General features: G+C 49.7%; 1 protein-coding gene across 1 annotated transcript in view; it reads left to right on the plus strand.

The window, feature by feature from the left end:
- Nucleotides 1–15,988, plus strand: part of LOC144497798 (collagen alpha-1(XI) chain-like) — a 494,895-nt gene that overhangs the window by 214,896 nt on the left and 264,011 nt on the right. The window lies entirely within an intron of this gene.

The raw sequence follows: 15,988 nt of genomic DNA on the forward strand, positions 1-15,988 counted from the left end.
CCACCCCCTGCACCCTCTCACACACCCATCAAAAATGTTCATTTGGAAAAACATTTGCCCACTTCATTTCATTGTTAATTAATGCTGGCTCATAATCCCAAACATTGATTCAGAGCACACTGTATTCCACTGGAAAAACCACACTGTAGTCAGAAAGAAAGAGTACTGTGGGCAGATGGGGATTTACTTTATTATCTCACTGGAAAAATGGGATCTCTGACAGTGCGGCACTCCCTCAGTGCTGACCCTCTGACAGTGGCGCACTCCCTCAGTACTGACCCTCTGACAGTGCAGCACTACCTCAGTACTGACCCTCTGACAGTGCAGCACTCCCCCAGTACTGACCCTCTGACAGTGCGGCACTCCCTCAGCACTGCCCCGCTGACAGGGCGGCACTCCCTCAGCACGGACCCTCTGACAGTGCAGCACTCCCTCAGCACTGACCCTCTGACAGTGCGGCACTCCCTCAGTACTGACCCTCTGACAGTGCAGCACTCCCTCACTACTGACCCTCTGACAGTGTGGCACTCCCTCAGCACTGATCCTCTGACATTGTGGCACACCCTCAGTACTGACCCTCTGACAGTGCGGCACTCCCTCAGTACTGACCCTCTGACAGTGCGGCACTCCCTTAGCACTGACCCTCTGACAGTGCGGCACTCCCTCAGCACTGACCCTCTGACAGTGCAGCTCTCCCTCAGTACTGACCCTCTGACAGTACAGCACTCCCTCAATACTGACCCTCTGACAGTGCGGCACTCCCTCAGTACTGATCCTCTGACAGTACAGCACTCCTTCAGTACTGACCCACTGACAGTGCGGCACTCCCTCAGTACTGACCCACTGACAGTGCAGCACTCCCTCAGTACTGACCCTCTGACAGTGCCGCACTCCCTCAGTACTGACCCTCTGACAGTGCAGCACTCCCTCAGTACTGACCCTCTGACAGTGCAGCACTCCCTCAGTACTGACTCCACAGCGGAGGTGATGGCCCAGTGGTACCACATCTACAAACATCCACTCCCTCCACCACCGACGCTCAGGAGCAGCAGTGTGTATGATCTAATTTAACAGTGTGTACTCTCTGATTTAAAACAGGAATTTAGGGAGCGAGGGTGGAAGCTGAGAGCCAGGACAAACCATGTTATCATCTCTGGTTTGTTGCCGGTGCCACGTGATAGCGAGTTGAGGAACAGGGAGAGAGTGCAGATAAACACCTGGCTGCAGGGATGGTGTAGGAGGGAGGGTTTCAGTTTCATGGATAATTGGAACACATTCTGGGGAAGGTGGGACCTGTACAAACAGGACGGGTTGCACCTGAATCAGAGGGGCACCAATATCCTGGGAGGGAAATTTGCTACGGTTCTTCGGGGGGGTTTAAACTAATTTGTCAGGGGGATGGGAAAACGAGCTGTAGTCCAGAAGCCAGTGTTGAGTGTAGTGAGGTACTGAGGAGGGTATCAAGGTCGCAATGGAGAGGGATAGGGCCATATGGCAGGGCAAGGTTTATAATTGGGGGAGGGGTAATTATCACGCGATTAGGCAGGAATTAGGGAGCATAAGATGGGAACAGAAACTGTCAGGGAAAGGCACTAATGAAAAGTGGAGGTTGTTCAAGGAACAAATACTGCGTGTCCTTGATAGGTATGTCCCTGTCAGGCAGGGAGGAAATGGCCGAGTGAGGGAACCATGGTTCACAAAAGAGGTTGAATGTCTTGTCAAGAGGAAAAAGGAAGCGTATGTAAGGATGAGAAAACAAGGTTCATTTGGGTCGCTTGAGGGGTACAAGGTAGCAAGGAATGAGCTAAAAAAAAGGGCTTAGGAGAGTTAGGAGGGGGCATGAAAAGTCCTTTGTGGGTCGGATCAAGAAAAACCCCAAGGCTTTTTACTCTTATGTGAGAAGTAAAAGAATGACCAGGGTGAGGTAAGGGCCAGTCAAGGACAGTAGTGGGAACTTGTGCATGGAGTCAGAAGAGATCGGAGAGGCGATGAATGAATACTTTTCTTCAGTGTTCACCGAGGAGAGGGGCCATGTTTTTGAGGATGAGTGTGAGATACAGGCTGATAGGCTGGAGGAGGCAGATGTTCTGAGGGAAGATGTATTAGCAATTTTGAAAAACCTGAGGGTCGATAAGTCCTCTGGGCCAGATGAGATATATCCTAGGATTCTTTGGGAGGCAAGGGATGAGATTGCAGAGCCTTTGGCTTTGATCTTTGGGTCCTCACTGTCCACGGGGATAGTGTCAGAGGGCTGGAGAGTGGCGAATGTTGTTCCTCTGTTCATGGAAGGAAATAGGAATGACCTTGGCAATTATAGGCCGGTTAGTCTTACTTCGGTGGTCGGTAAGTTAATGGAAAAAGTCCTGAGGGATAGGATTTATGACCATTTGGAAAGATGCAGCTTAATTCGGGATAGTCAACACGGATTCGTGAAGGGTAAATCTTGCCTCACAAATTTGATTGAATGCTTTGAGGAGGTAACTAAGTGTGTAGATGAAGATAAAGCAGTTGATGTCATATACATGGATTTTAGTAAGGTGTATGATGAGGTTCCCCATGGTCGGCTCATGAAGAAAGTAAGGAGGTGTGGGATAGAGGGAAATTTGGCCGATTGAATAGGTAACTGGCTAGCTCATAGAAAGAAGTCTCACAACACCAGGTTAAAGTCCAACAGGTTTATTTGGTAGCAAACACCATAAGCTTTCGGAGCGCTGCTCCTTCGTCAGCTGCTCCGAAAGCTTATGGTATTTGCTACCAAATAAACCTGTTGGACTTTAACCTGGTGTTGTGAGACTTCTTACTGTGTTCACCCCAGTCCAACGCCGGCATCTCCACATCATGTCTCATAGAAGACAGAGGGTGGTGGTGGATGGAAACTTTTCAGACTGGAGACCAGTTACCAGCGGTGTACCACAGGGATCAGTGCAGGGTCCTCTGCTATTTGTGATTTTTATCAATGACTTGGAGCAGGGGGCTGAAGGGTGGATCAGTAAATTTGCTGATGACACCAAGATTGGTGGAGTAGTGGATGAGGTGGAGGGCTGTTGTCGGCTGCAAAGAGACATTGATAGGATGCAGAGCTGGGCCGAACAATGGCAGATGGAGTTTAACCCTGATAAGTGCGAGGTGATTCATTTTGGTAGGACAAATTTGAATGCGGATTACAGGGTCAACGGCAGGGTTCTGAGGAATGTGGAGGAACAGAGAGATCTTGGGGTTCATATCCACAGATCTCTGAAGGTTGCCACTCAAGTGGATCGAGCTGTGAAGAAGGCCTATAGTGTGTTAGCTTTTATTAACAGGGGGTTGGAGTTTAAGAGCCGTGGGGTTATGCTGCAACTGTACAGGACCTTGGTGAGACCACATTTGGAATATTATGTGCAGTTCTGGTCACCTCACTATAAGAAGGACATGGAAGCATTGGAAAGAGTGCAAAGGAGATTTACCAGGATGCTGCCTGGTTTGGAGGGTAGGTCTTATGAGGAAAGGTTGAGGGAGCTAGGGCTTTTCTCTTTGGAGAAGAGGAGAATGAGAGGTGACTTAATAGAGGTTTATAAGATGATGAAGGGGATAGACAGAGTGGACGTTCAGAGACTATTTCCTCAGGTGGATGTAGCTGTTACTAGGGGGCATAACTATAGGGTTCATGGTGGGAGATATAGGAGGGATGTCCGAGGTAGGTTCTTTACTCAGAGAGTGGTTGGGGTGTGGAATGGACTGCCTGCTGTGATAGTGGAGTCGGACACTTTAGGAACTTTCAAGCGGTTATTGGATAGGCACATGGAGCACACCAGGATGATAGGGAGTGGGATAGCTTGATCTTGGTTTCGGACAAAGCTCGGCACAACATCGTGGGCCGAAGGGCCTGTACTGTGCTGTACTGTTCTATGTTCTATGTTCTATCTACAAGATGCACTGCAGCAATTCACCAAAGATCCTTAGATAGCACCTGTGTGCCAAAAAATGCAAATCCGTGTGTTCCCCAACCGGAAACCATGGATGAACAGGAAAGTCCACTGCTTGCTGAAGTCCAGGTCTGAGGCTTTCAAGTCAGGCGACCCTGATCTGCACAAGAAAGCCAGATATGATCTCAGGAGATCCATCAAAGATACCAAAAGACAGTACCAGACCAAGCTAGATTCTCAGGCTAGCGACACCGATCCCCGCCGACTATGGCAAGGTCTGCAAGACATAACAGGCTACAAGATGAAGGCATGTAAAATCACCGGCTCCAATGCACCCCTCCCTGATGAGCTCAATGCATTCTACGCCCGTTTTGAGCAAGACGTCAGTGAGAGCATGCCCTCCACCCTGGAAGCTCTGGATGAACCTGTATCTGGGGTCACCGTTGCAGATGTCAGAGCAGCTTTCTCGAAGGTCAATCCATGGAAAGCGACTGTCCCGGATGGGGTACCCGGACGTGCACTCAGATCCTGCGCGGATCAGCTGGTGGGGGTATTCACAGACATCCTCAACCTCTCTTTACAACAATCCGAGGTCCCTATCTGCTTCAAGAAGACGACCATCATCCCGGTACCTAAGAAAAAAAAAGCAGCATGCCTTAATGACTATCGTCCAGTGCCTCTGATATCCATCATTATGATATGCTTCGAAAGGTTAGTCATGGCACAAATCAATTCCAGCCTCCCGGACTACCTGGATCCACTACAGTTTGCCTACTGCCGCAACAGGGCCACAGCAGACGCCATCTCCCTGGCCCTGCACTCAACCCTGGAACGCCTAGATAACAAGGACACCTCTGTCAGACTCCTATTTATTGACTACAGCTCAGCCTTCAACACCATTATTCCCATGAAACTCATCTCCAAGTTCCGTGGCCTGGGCTTGGCTGTTCCCTCTGTGATTGGATTCTGAACTTCCTAACTTACAGACCACAATCAGTAAGGATCGGCAACAGCAGCTCCTCCACGATCATCCTCAACACCGGTGCCTCACTAGGCTGTGTTCTCAGCCCCCTCCTTATACACCTATGACTGTGCGCCAAATTCTCCTCCAATTCGATTTTCAAGTTTGCTGACAACATCACGGTAGTAGGTTGGATCTCAAACAATGACGAGACAGAGTACAGGAATGAGACAGAGAATCTGGTGAACTGGTGCGGCAACAATAATCTCTCCCTCAATGTCAACAAAATGAAGGAAATTGTCATCGACTTCAGGAAGCATAAAGGAGAACATGCCCCTGTCTACGTCAACAGGGACGAAGTAGAAAGGATGGAGAGCTTTAGGTTTTTATGTGCCAGATCACTAACAACCTGTCCCCCCCATGCCGACACTTTAGTTAAGAAAGCCCACCAACGCTTCTACTTTCTCAGAAGACAAAGAAAATTTGGCATGTCTGCGAAGACTCCCACCAACCTTTACAGATGCACCATAGAAAGCATTCTTTCTGGTTGTATCACAGCTTGGTCTGGCTCCTGCTCTGTCCAAGACCGTAAGAAAGTACAAAGGTTTGTGAATGTAGCCCAATCCATCACACAAACCAGCCTCCCATCCATTGACTCTGTCTACACTTCCCGCTGCCTCAACAAAGCAGCCAGCATAATTAAGGACCCCACACACCCCGGACATTCTCTCTTCCACCACCTTCCGTCAGGAAAAAGATACAAAAGTCTGAGGACACGTACCAACCGACTCAAGAACAGCTTCTTCCCTGCTGCTGTCAGACTTTTGAATGGACCTACCTTGCATTAAGTTGATCTTTCTCGAACCCTAGCTATGACTGTAACACTACATTCTGCACTCTCTCCTTTCCTTCTCTATGAATGGTATGCTTTGTCTGTATAGCACGTAACAAACAATACTTTTCAGTGTAGACTAATACATGTGACAATAATAAATCAAATCAAATTCCAAACCCATGACCACTTCCATCTATAAGGACAAGGGCAGCAGATACCTGGGAACATCACCACCTGCAAGTTCCCCTCCAAACAACTCATCGTCCTGACTTGGAAATATATCGCCGTTCCTTTACAGTCATTGGGTCAAAATCCTGGAATGCCCTCCCTAGCGGCATTGTGGGACACCCACAGCACATGGACTGCAGCGATTCAAGAAGGCAGCTCACCACCACCTTCGCAAGGGGCAACTCGGGATGGGCAATAAATGCTGGCCAGCCAGCGACGCCCATGTCCCACAAATGAATAAAAAAAAGTACTGACCTTCTGACAGTGCGGCACTCCCTCAGTACTGACCCTCTGACAGTGCTGCACTCCCTCAGTACTGACCCTCTGACAGTGCGGCACTCCCGCAGTATTGACCCTCTGACAGTGCAGCACTCCCTCAGCACTGACCCTCTGACAGTGCATCACTCCCTCAGTACTGACCCTCTGGCAGTGCCGCACTCCCTCAGTACTGACCCTCTGACAGTGCGGCACTCCCTCAGTACTGACCCTCTGACAGTGCGGCACTCCCTCAGCACTGACCCTCTGACAGTGAGGCACTCCCTCAGCACTGACCCTCTGACAGTGAGGCACTCCCTCAGTACTGACCCTCTGACAGTGCAACACTCCCTCAGCACTGACCCTCTGACAGTGCGGCACTCCCTCAGCACTGACCCTCTGACAGTGAGGCACTCCCTCAGCACTGACCCTCTGACAGTGCGGCACTCCCTCAGTACTGACCCTCTGACAGTGCAACACTCCCTCAGCACTGATCCTCTGACCGCACCGACCTCCTCAGAAGACAAACACGGGACACGGTGGACAGAGTACCCTTCGTCGTCCAGTACTTCCCCGGAGCGGAGATCATACGGCATCTCCTCCGGAACCTTCAACATGTCATTGATGAAGACAAACATCTCGCCAAGGCCATCCCCACACCCCCACTTCTTGCCTTCAAACAACCACGCAACCTCAAACAGACCATTGTCCTCAGCAAACTACCAAGCCTTCAGGAGAACAGTGACCACGACACCACACAACCCTGCCACAGCAACCTCTGCAAGACGTGCCAGATCATCGACATGGATGCCATCATCTCACGTGAGAACACCATCTACCAGGTACACGGTACCTACTCTTGCAACTCGGCCAACGTTGTCTACCTGATACGCTGCAGGAAAGGATGTCCCGAGGCATGGTACATTGGGGAAACCATGCAGACGCTACGACAACGGATGAATGAACACCGCTCGACAATCACCAGGCAAGACCGTTCTCTTCCTGTTGGGGAGCACTTCAGCAGTCACGGGCATTCAGCCTCTGATCTTCAGGTAAGCGTTCTCCAAGGCGGCCTTCACGACACACGACAGCGCAGAGTCGCTGAGCAGAAACTGATAGCCAAGTTCCGCACACATGAGGACGGCCTAAACCAGGATGTTGGGTTTATGTCACATTATCAGTAACTCCCACAGCTTGCCTCCTGGACTTGCGGGCCATCCTGTCTGGAGACAATACACATCTCTTTAACCTGTGCTTAATGCTCCCTCCACCCACATTGTCTGTATCTTTAAGGTCTGGTTGGCTGTAGGGATTCGCATTCTAATCAGTATTCTGTAACTTGATTTTGTGTCTCTGTGCACTGTTTGAGAGCAGATTTCCACTCCATCTGACGAAGGAGCAGTGCTCCGAAAGCGAATGGTATTTGCTCCCAAATAAACCTGTTGGACTTTAACCAGGTGTTGTTAAAACTCTTACTGTGTTCATCCCAGTCCAATGCCGGCATCTCCACAACTTGGTCACAGAAGAGAGAGGGTGGTAGTGGAAGGGTCTTTTTCCGGCTGGATGCCTGTGACTAGTGGTGTTCCGCAGGGCTCTGTATTGGGACTTCTGCTGTTTGTGATTTATATAAACGATCTGGAAGAAGGTGTAACTGGGGTGATCAGTAAGTTTGCAGACGACATGAAAATGGCTGGACTTGCAGATAGTGAGGAACATTGTCAGAGGCTACAGAAGGATATAGATAGGCTGGAAAGTTGGGCAAAGAAATGGCAGATGGAGTTCAATCCAGATACATGCGAAGTGAAAGGATCGAGCATGTGGACATAAAGAAAGAGGATGTGTTGGAACTATTGAATGGCATCAAGGTTGGTAAGTCGCCGGGACCGGATGGGATGTAACCCAGGTTACTGTGGGAGGCGAGGGAGGAGATTGCGGAGCCTTTGGCGATGATCTTTGCATCGTCGATGGAGACGGGAGAGGTTCCGGAGGATTGGAGGATTGCAGATGTGGTCCCTATATTCAAGAAAGGGAACAGGGACAGCCCGGGAAATTACCGACCGGTGAGTCTAACCTCAGTGGTTGGTAAGTTGATGGAGAGGATCCTGAGAGACAGGATTTATGATCATCTAGAGAAGTTTAGTATGATCAAAAGTAGTCAGCACGGCTTTGTCAAGGGCAGGTCGTGCCTTACGAGCCTGGTTGAGTTCTTTGAAAATGTGACCAAACACATTGACGAAGGAAGAGCGGTGGATGTGGTCTATATGGACTTCAGCAAGGCGTTCGATAAGGTCCCCCATGCAAGACTTCTTGAGAAAGTGAGAGGGCATGGGATCCAAGGGGCTGTTGCCTTGTGGATCCAGAACTGGCTTGCCTGCAGAAGGCAGAGAGTGGCTGTGGAGGGGTCTTTCTCTGCATGGAGGTCAGTGACCAGTGGAGTGCCCCAGGGATCTGTTCTGGGACCCTTGCTGTTTGTCATTTTCATAAATGACCTGGATGAGGAAGTGGAGGGATGGGTTGGTAAGTTTGCTGACGACACCAAGGTAGGTGGTGTTGTGGATAGTTTGGAGGGATGTCAGAAGTTGCAGCGAGACATAGATAGAATGCAAGACTGGGCGGAGAAGTGGCAGATGGACTTCAACCCGGATAAGTGTGTGGTGATCCATTTTGGCAGATCCAATGGGATGAAGCAGCAGTATAATATGAAGGGTACCATTCTTAGCAGTGTAGAGGATCAGAAGGACCTTGGGGTCCGGGTCCATAGGACTCTTAAATCGGCCTCGCAGGTGGAGGATGCGGTCAAGAAGGCGTACGGCGTACTGGCCTTCATTAATCGAGGGATTGAGTTTAGGAGTCGGGAGATAATGCTGCAGCTTTATAGGACCCTGGTTAGACCCCACTTGGAGTACTGCGCGCAGTTCTGGTCACCTCATTACAGGAAAGATGTTGAAGCCATTGAAAGGGTGCAGAGGAGATTTACAAGGATGTTGCCTGGATTGGGGGGCATGCCTTATGAGGATAGGTTGAGGGAGCTTGGTCTCTTCTCCCTGGAGAGACGAAGGATGAGAGGTGACCTGATAGAGGTTTACAAGATGTTGAGAGGTCTGGATAGGGTAGACTCTCAGAGGCTATTTCCAAGGGCTGAAATGGTTGCTACGAGAGGACACAGGTTTAAGGTGCTGGGGGGTAGGTACAGAGGAGATGTCAGGGGTAAGTTTTTCACTCAGAGGGTGGTGGGTGAGTGGAATCGGCTGACGTCGGTGGTGGTGGAGGCAAACTCGTTGGGGTCTTTTAAGAGACTTCTGGATGAGTACATGGGATTTAATGGGATTGAGGGCTATAGATAGGCCTAGAGGTGGGGATGTGATCGGCGCAACTTGTGGGCCGAAGGGCCTGTTTGTGCTGTGGCTTTCTATGTTCTATGTTCTATGATGCATTTTGGTAGAACTAACGTGGGGGGAGCTATACGATAAATGGCAGAGCCATAAAGGGTGTAGATACGCAGAGGGACCTGGGTGTGCAAGTCCACAGATCCTTGAAGGTGACGTCACAGGTGGAGAAGGTAGTGAAGAAGGCATATGGCATGCTTGCCTTTATAGGATGGGGCATAAAGTATAAAAGTTGGGGTCTGATGTTGCAGTTGTATAAAACGTTGGTTCGGCCGCATTTGAAATACTGCGCCCAGTTCTGGTCGCCACACTACCAGAAGGACGTGGAGGCTTTAGAGAGAGTGCAGAGGAGGTTTACCAGGATGTTGCCTGGTATGGAAGAGCTTAGTTATGAGGAGAGATTGGGTAAATTGGGGTTGTTCCCACTGGAAAGACGGAGGATGAGGGGTGACCTAATAGAGGTGTATAAAGTTATGAAAGGCATAGATAGGGTGAACGGTGGGAAGCTTTTTCCCAGGTCGGTGGTGACGTTCACGAGGGGTCGTAGGTTCATGGTGAGGAGGGGGAGGTTTAACACGGATATCAGAAGGACGTATTTTACACAGAGGGTGGTGGGGGCCTGGAATGCACTGCCGGGCAAGGTGGTGGAGGCGGACACACTGGGCACGTTTAAGACTTATCTAGATAGCCACATGAACGGAGTGGGAATGGAGGGATACAAAAGAATGGTCTAGTTTGGACCAGGGAGCGGCACGGGCTTGGAGGGCCGAAGGGCCTGTTCCTGTGCTGTATTGTTCTTTGTTCTTTGTCTCTCCAAGGAGAAAAGACCGAGCTCCCTCAGCCTATCCTCATAAGGCATGCCACTCAATCCAGGCAACATCCTTGTAAATCTCCTCTGCACCCTTTCAATCTTTTCCACATCCTTCCTGTAATGAGGCGACCAGAACTGAGCACAGTACTCCAAGTGGGGTAATGGTTATGTTTGATTTGATTTGATTTATTATTGTCACATGTATTAACATACAGTGAATAGTATTGTTTCTTGCGCGCTATACAAAGCATATCGTTCACAGAGAAGGAAAGGAGAGAGTGCAGAATGTAGTTATGAATGTTACAGTCATAGCTAGGGTGTAGAGAAAAGTCAACTTAATGCCAGGTAGGTCCATTCAAAAGTCTGACAGCAGCAGGGAAGAAGCTGTTCTTGAGTCAGTTGGTACATGACCTCAGACTTTTGTATCTTTTTCCCAACGGAAGAAAGAGAGAATGTCACCCCACGGGGAATGTGGGGTCCTTCATTATCTTGGCTGCTTTTCCGAGGCAGCAGGAAGTGTAGACAGAGTCAATGGATGGGAGGCTGGTTTGCGTGATGGATTGGGCTACATTCATGACCTTTTGTAGTTCCTTGCAGTCTTGGTATGAGCCATACCAAGCTGTGATACAACCAGAAAGAATGCTTTCAATGGTGCACCTGTAAAGGTTAATGAGAGTCGTAGCTGACATGCCAAATTTCCTTAGTCTTCTGAGAAAGTAGAAGCGTTAGTGGACTTTCTTAACTATAGTGTCGGCATGGGGGGACCAGGACAGGTTGTTGGTGATCTGGACACGTAAAAACCTGAAGCTCTGACCCTTTCTACTTCATCCCCATTGATGTAGACAGGGGCATGTTCTCCTTTACACTTCCTGAAGTCGATGACAATCTCCTTCGCTTTGTTGACATTGAGGGAGAGATTATTGTTGCCGCACCAGTTCACCAGATTCTCTATCTCATTCCTGTACTCTGTCTCGTCATTGTTTGAGATCCGACCCACAACGGTGGTGTCATCAGCAAACTTGAAAATCGAATTGGAGGGGAATTTGGCCACACAGCTATCGGTGTGTAAGGAGTATAGTAGGGGGCTGAGAACACAGCCTTGAGGATGATCGTGGAGGAAGTGTTGTTGCCTATCCTTATTGATTGTGTCTATGTTAATTTGGTAGTGATGTTAATGATGATGTAAGCACAGCATCAGGGCCAGATGGCAAAGAGAGACAGAAGGGGCTGTGTCGAGAGAAGAATGGACTGACCGTGAGGTTGTTGATGTCAGTAATGTAAATACAGGGAATGGCCGAGTCCCTCAGGTAAGAAAGCTCATCCAGCCAGAGAATATCCAATCAGAGCCACAGTTTTAGAAAGCTGCGACCACGAAGCAGAAACCGACAGGGACGGCCTCGGAGTAGATCAACTTTTCAAAGATGAACAAAAGTAAGATGGACCTTGATCAGGACAATGAGAGAACATTCATGACGTCCACAGCTATTGGACAGCACTCCCCGTGCCAACACATCCAGGGTCTGCAGCTATTGGACAGCATTCCCCGTGCCAACACATCCAGGGTCTACAGCCATTGGACAGCACTCCCCGTGCCAACACATCCAGGGTCTACAGCCATTGGACAGCATTCCCCATGCCAACACATCCAGGGTCTACAGCTATTGGACAGCATTCCCCATGCCAACACATCCAGGGTCTACAACTATTGGACAGCACTCCCCGTGCCAACACATTGAGGGTTTACAGCTATTGGACAGCCACTCCCCATGCCAACACATCCAGGGTCTACAGCTATTGGACAGCCACTCCCCGTGCCAACACATTGAGGGTCTACAGCTATTGGACAGCACTCCCCGTGCCAACACATCCAGGGTCTACAGCTATTGGACAGCATTCCCCGTGCCAAAATTCATAATGCTAAAGTGCAAAGGGACTTGGGAGTCCTAGTCCAGGATTCTCTAAAGGTAAACTTGCAGGTTGAGTCCGTAATTAAGAAAGCAAATGTAATGTTGTCATTTATCTCAAGAGGCTTGGAATACAAAAGTAGGGATGTACTTCTGAGGCTTTATAAAGCACTGGTTAGGCCCCATTTGGAGTACTGTGAGCAATTTTGGGCCCCACACCTCAGGAAGGACATACTGGCACTGGAGCGGGTCCAGCGGAGATTCACACGGATGATCCCAGGAATGGTAGGCCTGACATACGATGAACGTCTGAGGATCGTGGGATTATATTCATTGGAGTTTAGGAGGTTGAGGGGAGATCTGATAGAAACTTACAAGATAATGAACGGCTTAGATAGGATGGACGTAGGGAAGTTGTTTCCATTAACAGGGGAGACTAGGACGCGGGGGCACAGCCTTAGAATAAAAGGGAGTCACTTTAGAACAGAGATGAGGAGAAATTTCTTCAGCCAGAGAGTGGTGGGTCTGTGGAATTCATTGCCACAGAGGGCTGTGGAGGCCGAGACGTTGAGCGTCTTCAAGACAGAAATTGATAAATTCTTGATTTCTCGAGGAATTAAGGGCTATGGGGAGAGAGCGGGTAAATGGAGTTGAAATCAACCATGATTGAATGGTGGAGTGGACTCGATGGGCCGAATGGCCTTACTTCCGCTCCTATGTCTTATGGTCTAACACATCCAGGGTCTACAGCTATTGGACAGCATTCCCCGTGCCAACACATCCAGGGTCTACACCAAAGGGAACTCTGGGGGCGCCTGTTTGAAACATTCTGAACACCTTCAGTATGAGAGAGGATACAAATCATAGAATTCTGACAGTATAGAAAGAGGTCATTTATCCCATCGAGTCTGCACCAACTCTCCGAAAGAGCATCCCACCCAGATCCTCTCCTCCACCCTATCCCCATCTCCGTGCGCATTTAGCGTGGCCAGTCCACCTAACCTGCACATCTTTGACTGTGGGAGGAAACTGAAGCACCCGGAGGAAACCCACGCAGACACGGGGAGAACATGCAGACTCCACACTGACAGTGACCCGAGGCGGGAATCGAACCCGGGTCCCTGGTGCTGTGAAGCAGCAGTGCTAATCACTGTGCCACCACGCCTCCCAGATCACCAGGCCACTACCCTTTTCTATGCAATTGGGGGCATAGCTGATGATGCCCTAGTAAGCCAAGGAGACCTCAGCATCATACAAGGATGATCTTGTTGAATGGCGGGGCAGGCTCGAAGGGCCAGATGGCCTACTCCTGCTCCTATTTCGTATTTGAGGGCTTTCAATGATTACTTCAGCCCGAAGAAGAATCCAGTCAGTGAACAGGCAAGATTCAACAGAAGGATCCAGAGGTTGTGAGAATCCATCGATTTGTTTAAATTGTTACAGCTCCCTGAAGGTTTTCTGGGAGAAATGAAAGATCCTAATAAGCAGTTCAATCTGTCGAGCTGGAAGGCAAAGGACACAGGCTTGAAACTGGACCCTGGGACCGGGGTCACAGTCTGATCAGATTAGACTGGCTTCATGATGTTTGAGATCCAGTTATCAGATATAAAGCTACAGGGACCAGGAGGCACCGACAATGAGATGTGTCACATCACCGCAACGCTTAGAGAAATGCATCAAACTCTTTCTATTGGACAGAATCTGCAGCCTTTTCTGTTCAGCAGAGCAGCGTGTTGAGGACTTGGATTTCTCCAAAGGATCACTGAGGTCACAGGTCACAGCTGAGGTCACAGGTCACAGCTGAGATCACAGCTGAGGTCACAGGTGAGGTCACAAGTCACAGCCGTGTTTACAAATGAATTTCTTCAGTTGTCCTGGCAACTGGGGAAGATCAAAGGTCAGAATCACATCACTGAACCCCCAGATGCCAACCCAGTAGCCCCTCAGAGGGGTAACAAACCCACCGATCGAGAAAGGACATTTACGGGACGGTGCACCTGGAGCAGTGTGGACAATCGCTTCAGCGACACTCCCCAAACTCGATGGCAAACTCAGCCTCTGTGTTGACCTGACACAGGTCAGTAAAAGGCCAATCAGAGAGAAAGAGACACCATTGTCCAGATTGTCCCTCTCATGAAGCTGGACTCAAACAGCAGGTCCTGCTCGATGTTCATCACTGCCTTTGGTTCCTGCTTCAATCGATTTCTCTTTGAGCTTTCCTAGCAGTCAGCGCACGGTGTCTAATATCTCACAGCAGGAATGATTTGCCACAGATGTCCGTTGATGCTGTGGGAAAGCGGGACACCATCATCGAGTCCGGGAGGGCTTCAGTGTCAAGGAGGCCTCACCCTGAATGAAAGGTGAGAGTTTGGGAAAACCACCATCAAACCTCCAGACCGCATTGTACATTAAACCCCAGAAAGACCAAAGCCGTTCACACGTTCCCACAACTCAGAGCGTTAGCCACAAACAAAGAGTTTCAGGCAATGTTCAGTCAGGTGAAGAAACTCATCCCAACTCTGTCGGCCTTTACTGAGACCGACTGAGATAAGATCAACAGTGAGACAGAGGGAGTGCCCCACTCTCAGAGGGTCAGTGCTGAGGGAGTGCTGCACTCTCAGAGGATCAGTACTGAGGGAGTGCCGCACTGTCAGAGGGTTAGTACTGAGGGAGTGCCGCACTGTCAGAGAGTCAGTACTGAGGGAGTGCCGCACTGTCAGAGGGTCAGTACTGAGGGAGTGCCGCACTGTCAGAGGGTCAGTACTGAGGGAGTGCCGCACTGTCAGAGGGTCAGTACTGAGGGAGTGCCGCACTGTCAGAGGGTCAGTACTGAGGGAGTGCCGCACTGTCAGAGGGTCAGTGCTGAGGGAATGCTGCACTCTCAGAGGGTCAGTGCTGAGGGAGTGCTGCACTGTCAGAGGGTCAGTACTGAGGGAGTGCCACACTGTCAGAGGGTCAGTGCTGAGGGAGTGCCGCACTGTCAGAGGGTCAGTACTGAGGGAGTGCCGCACTGTCAGAGGGTCAGTACTGAGGGAGTGCCACACTGTCAGAGGGTCAGTACTGAGGGAGTGCTGCACTGTCAGAGGGTCAGTACTGAGGGAGTGCTGCACTGTCAGAGGGTCAGTACTGAGGGAGTGCCCCAGTGTCTGATCAATGAGATGTTGAACCAGGCAGCCTCTGCTTCTCAGGTGAATGTGCACGATTCTGTGGCAGGTTTGGAAGAAATGGGACAATATTTATCCCTCCAACACCAGCAGGAAGGAATGAAATGTACATGTGCCAGCTGACAGCTGATTGTGGGATCTTGCTTTGTGAAAATTGTCTGTTGCGTAACCGACAGTGACTCCACCTCTCCAGGGTTTACTGTGACGAGCTTTGCATTATGCTGTGGTGCTGTTAGGTGCTAGATAAATGCATGTCCTTTTTATTTTTAAATCAGTAACTTCAGGAATTCTTTGTTCTTGTTTTTTTGGAGGCGGACATACTGGGAACGTTTAAGACTTATCTCGACAGCCATATGAACGGAGTGGGAATGGAGGGATCCAAAAGAATGGTCTAGTTTGGACCAGGGAGCGGCGCGGGCTTGGAGGGCCGAAGGGCCTGTTCCTGTGCTGTATTGTTCTTTGTTTGTTCTTTGAATGTGAGATGAGATGAAAGGTGGAAGTGGAAATGTTCAGTTTATCCATCTTGTCATTGGGAACTG

The sequence above is a fragment of the Mustelus asterias genome, chromosome 8, assembly GCF_964213995.1.
Source record: "Mustelus asterias chromosome 8, sMusAst1.hap1.1, whole genome shotgun sequence".
Classification (NCBI taxonomy): Eukaryota; Metazoa; Chordata; class Chondrichthyes; order Carcharhiniformes; family Triakidae; genus Mustelus; species Mustelus asterias.